We start from the raw sequence: 6,000 nt of genomic DNA, 5'->3' as shown, positions 1-6,000 counted from the left end.
GAAAAAAGGCTAGGCCTAGGAGATTGCATTTTTATTTTAATGTTCTTTACTGCTGAAAGGAGAATTTTCATATTGCAAAGATAGTGTAAACTGATATGTTGAATATTTTCCCCAATATTACTTTCTCCAGTAGTGTCACCAATGAGCCAAGTGTCTACCTTGAAGAGAGGTAAAATAAGAAACTGGAAACAAAACCAAACCAAACAAACAAACAAACAAAAAAGGGAGATCAGAATACATAAGAACCCAGGGTGACATAGGTACAGTAGAAATTAGATATAGAATGAAGGATTCCAGAGTTGAGGCTGACACAAGGCAAGCGTGGGAGGAGTTCACCTTCAGTGAGGCGTGTGCTATGCGATAGTAGAATGGGTTAAAATTCAGAAGAACCCCCAGGACTGCACACATGCTTTCAAACACATTGCTTTAAGAAGTAGCGATGTTAAATCTGGTAGCATGTTAGTGTATAAATACAAAGATGTGCACATTTAATGCATGAATTTGAATTTTGACAACACACACACTCATACAGTCATGCATTGCTTAATGACCAGGATGCATTCTGAGAAATGCACCATTGTACAAACATCATAGAATGTATTTACACAGGCCTAGATGGTATTGCTACTACAAACCTAGGCTGCATGGTATAGCTTATTGCTCTTAGGTTACGAACCTGAACAGCATGTCGCTGCACGCAATACATTACACAGTTGTAACACAATGGTAAATATTTGTGTATCTAAACATAATGGAGGTAAAGTCTGGAATGATTGGAAATAGCTATAATTTAGGAGAGACATTAGATTTATAATTTCAATTACTAGAATTTCAGCTTTATTCTAATATTTACATGGTGGTTAATTTATACAGAATTAATGTATTATGCACATACTATGTACTTGACTGTCTTCTAGAATAGGAATTACTATCCTCAACAGTTCTGTCTCTCAAGGAATTAATGACTTACTGGGAAAGAGAGACAAATAAAAAAAATCAATTGTGATGCAGAAAATGAGAGTTTCTAAAGGGATGACTCGGTGGTGCCATAAGAATAGAAAGAAGGGAAGCCTAATCCCAAAGGGAAATGGCCAGTCAGTGCTTTCCAAAGATAAATTTATACTGAGACTTAAAAGAATAAGAGTTAGATGAGCTAAAAATAAAGTACAGAGACTGATAAGAGTTGAAATGGCTTTGAACATGAAGGCAAAACTATGAGGCTATTGAAGGAAGTAGAGGCATTATCATGAACCTAGGAATTCACATTAAGAATAATGCAGAGCCCTTGAATGTTAAGGAATAGAGTGGTCAGACAAGATTGACAGTTGGAAACCAATGCATTTATTTCGATGTGAAGAAGTAAGCAACAATCAAGACCAGTGTGTTATTAAGATTTGCTGCATAACAAATTACCTCCAAGCTTTGCTACTTAAAATAGCAATGATACATTCTCTTCAATGTAGCTTCAGGTCAGTTGGAGGGCAGCTGAGCTAGGCTGGTCCCAGTATGAGTTCTTCCAATCCATGAGTTTCTCATTCTTCTTAGGCCAGTGGGCAAGCTGGGCATGTTCACACAGCGATAGCAGAGATGCTAAAGAGCAAAAGAAAATTAATTGTATCTCACAGACTACTGCCTCCTCCAACATAGTAGCCACTTACTACATATGGCTATTTAAACTTAAATTTTAATTCATTAAAAGTAAATAAAATTTATAATACAATCCCTTTAACTGCAGTAGACACATTGCAAGTGTTTCATTGCCAGGTAATTAATGCTACATTTAATCACAAAGAGATGAATATTTCCATTATGACAGAAAATTATATTGGTTATTCCAATATAACATTTTTCTAAGAAGGAGAAAATCTACTTGCTTACGATTTCCACTTTACAATGCCCATATTCAAAAGTTCCAGAGACTTGTCAATATGCATCTATCAATTATTGTGGATATCACAGTGACAAAGGGTGAAGAAAAGCATTCGGCGCACTATGAGGCCATAGCAAAGGTGTGGATACAGAGAGAAGACTCGGGATCACATAACCTAGGAAGCAGTTGTTATGTTATTGTGAGGGGTAGTGGTAGCTGTGATAAAGAAAGTAAAAATGGAGAGAGAGATAATTTACTACCTGGAGAGATACTAAAGAGTGATTGTGAGTATGACTTGATGATCAATTGTTTTGGATTAGTGGAAGAAAGCAAAAATGATGTCTAGGATTTTTGCTTGGACAACTAGGTAGACAGTAGTACCAAACACTGAGCCAGAAACAAAACATATAGTTGAATGCTTAATGAGATAAAGCACACTACTTCTAGAGCAGTGCAGAGTACTAGAATAATACAGTACTTGGTTCAAATTATAGTATTTATTAGTAGTGATGTTATTGTTGTCATCATTTCTTATGTGCCTATTATTTCCTTCTCCATTCTCCAGAACTGCTCATATGAATTCGCTATTCTGATTAATACTGTTGCCGTCCACTTAGGCTCCTAAGCACATAGCAGATTTTCAATAAAAGTTAGTTGGTTTTTTTTGTTGTAAGTACATGGTGGATCAATAAATGTAAAACTTTTTTTTTTCTTCTAAAAGCAGAGGAGAGAGCTCTTGAAAATGAATTCCTTGAGTTTTAAATTCCATTTGAATGTTGTTACTTTAAAATGTTGTGCTATAGTCATCAAGATTATACTTTCTTTTATATACTTTGGTTATGTTTCAAAAAATCAGCTCTTTGGACTAAAGTTCTCTCTCTCTTCATTCACTCAGTGCATGCTGATTTACTAATCCAAAGCTTACAGGATCCTTTAAGAGTCAACACACAATCTTTTTAGCAAAATCCATACCCTTTCTGCGAAGTTTGAGAAAAATAAAGCATTGAATCTCTTAGGCATGTGTCTAAGCTTTTTGCTTATTTGTTTATGGATTGCTTTGTTGCAAGGTTAGAGGATTGTAGAGGGAAAGATAACTTAGTGAGAAGCCAATTGCTCTGTGGGATGGATAAGCAGACTTTTTATAAAGTCCAAGTTGATCCCTATGTTTGCCCTCAGCGTTTATCTTTAGTTTTCTTTACGTTAAAAAACTTCAAACACAGAGTGGCTTTACTGGATTTATGAATATCTGTAGTAACTGATAGATGTGAATCGATAACTCTACAGAACTTTTGAATCTGGGCATTAGATTTTCTAATTCTAAGAAAAATAGTAAAGGAACAAAGTTTCACTTCAGGATAAATAAAACGAAAAGTGTGCTAATACTTATTATGTGCTTATTATGTTACCTGCTTACAATTTGTCAGGTCCATTTTACCTTTTTACCTGTCCTGTGATTTAGGAATGTCAAACTGTTTCCAGATGCAGAAAAATGGGGCTTGGGTGTTTTGTATAATGAGCTGAAGATCACATATATATTATGTGGTATAAACTAGATTTGAACTCAATTCCGACTTTCAAGTTTGTGTTCTTAATCAATTTGCTACACTATGAGACATCTATCATTATGACAGCATGTCCCAGTTTTAATGAGTCCATACTAATTTAAATAAATTTTAATATTAAAGCTCTATTTTCTTGAGTGCCTTATTGGTTTCATATACACTTTTATCTTGTTATTCACAAGATTTTCATCAGAGTTGCCCATTTTCCTGAGATCAAATAATTAGAAAGTAGTGGTAGAGCCTTTTCTGAAACACAGTTCTCTTGAGTCATATTTTATGCACTTCCTCCCTTCCTGGATTTATTTTTAATTTTATTGCAATAAGCACACTTAACATGAGATCTACTCTCTGAAGAGATTTTATGATATTGTTATCTGCACAGTGTTATACAGCAGATGACCAAAACTTATTCATCTTGGAGAACTAAAATTTTATATCTATTTATTAGCCCCCATGCCTCCAGCTTCTGTCCAGCACCATCCTGTTCTTTAGTTCTAACAGTTTGACAATTTTAGGTATTTATGTAAGTGGAATCATGCAGTATTTGTCCTAGTATAATAGCTTATTTCATTTAGCAAAATGTGCTTTAAAGTTCAGCTCTGTTGCCATATATTGCAGAATTTCTTCCCTTTTTTAAGGTTGATCAATATCCCGTTGTACGTATACATGGGCCAGTCACAGTGGCTCACATCTGTAATCCCAGCACTTTGGGAGGCTGAGGCCAGTGGGTCACAAGGTCAAGAGATAGAGACCCTCTTGACTTTGGGAATGGTGCTGCAATGAACACAGGAGTTCTAATACCTCTTTGAGATCTGATTTCACAGGGATAAGAATAGTCTCTTCAAAAAATTATGTTGGAAGAATTGGATATTCACATGCAACAGAATGAAATTGGACATCTGTATAACAAAATTGGCAAAAATCAAAAGAAGTGGATTAAAGATTTAAATATAAGATCTGAAACTGTAAAATTTCTAAAAGAAATCATAGAGGAAAAGACCAACTAAATAATCGGTTTTCACAATGATTTGATGGATATGACAACAAAATCACAGGCAAGTGAAACAAAAATAGACAAGTGGAGCTACATCAAATTAAAAAGCTTCTTCACAGCAAAGGAAACAATCAACAGAATGAAAAGCAAACCTCCAGAATGGGAGAAAATATTTGCAAACCATATATTTAATAAGGGATTAATTTCTAAAATGTGTACTCCTACAACTCAATAGCAAAACAAATAATTTTTTTTTTAAAAATGCTAATATGACTAAAAAGTGAGCTAGGGACCTGAGTCGGCATTTCTCCAAGAAGACATAAATATAACCAATAGATATATGAGAAGAGATTTAATGTAACTTGTCAGAAAAAAAAGGCAAATTAAAACTACAATTAGATATCACCTCACACCGTTTTAGGATGGTTATCATTAAGAAAAGCAAAAGGCAGGTGTTGGTGAGAATGTAGAGAAATGGGAATCCTTGTACACTGTCGGCAGGAATGCTAAATGGTACAGCCACCAAGGAAAAACAATATGGAGAATTCCTCAAAAAATTAAAAATATGACTACCATGTGATCTAAAAATCCAACTCTTCATTTTTATCATGGTTTTGAATTTAGGAAGATATGAGGATGCACATGCTTCTTGACTTCAAAGAGCCAGGGTATTAAAAGAAGGAATAGGACCCATTTCTGGCTCTTTTTTGGAAGTGAGCAATGATTTCAATTATGCTTTCAAGAACTAAGAAGAAATTACTCTCTAGTAATGTCACCACTTCCTGCCTTTCTGTCTTGCCCCCTTACAAACTTACAAGGAGAGTTTTTGCAGAAGACTGTCTTTCATTATTTCAATGAGATTTAATGCTGAAAACACTACATACCACTTACAAACCATACAACATTGGGAAAGGCACATAGTTTATTTTAACATCACTTTGTTCATTTTTAACAATAAAACCTATCTCACAACATCCCTTTAAGCAGAAATGAGCTAAATCCTGGTGGTTAATTAAACTCACATCAAGACATAATTGACAAATTGATCTCCAAAACCAGATTTTTATATCAGAAAGGAGAATGGTAGGTAATTAATAATAACAACAGTTAAAAACTAATATGGCATCTTCCCCCTTTTTTCCTACTTTTTCATTCATTCTATTTCTTTTTCTTCTTCTCCCTGTATCTCTTTTTAATCACTTCAGTTCAAAATCAATTAGATGTCTCCAAGCAAGGTAGGCACTTGGGGGTTGAGGTTGATGGAGGGGTGTGGAAAAATGAAGTTATGGCCAGGGCTGTCTATCAGAGTTGGACAACCACAGGGTAGAGGTAGGGCCCACCAATCCTGGTGACTAGAGTGACGTGTCCAAACCTCAGGATTTTGAAGTGCCTGTTTGCCCATTGGGAGGGCAGGTGCCTTGGGGTGTTGTAGCCTTAGCCTAGCAAGAGTGAGGATGTCACTGTAAGAAGAGACGTCCTACTGTGTGCAGTGTTGGAGACTATACAGGGGGATGAGGGTGTCTGCAAGGGGGTGAGAGTATCTAGCAGGGGTGTTAGGAGAGTCTTTACATACA

This window comes from Macaca fascicularis, chromosome 5 (genome assembly GCF_037993035.2).
Source record: "Macaca fascicularis isolate 582-1 chromosome 5, T2T-MFA8v1.1".
Lineage (NCBI taxonomy): Eukaryota > Metazoa > Chordata > Mammalia > Primates > Cercopithecidae > Macaca > Macaca fascicularis.
Note: the sequence above shows the minus strand (reverse complement) of the source record.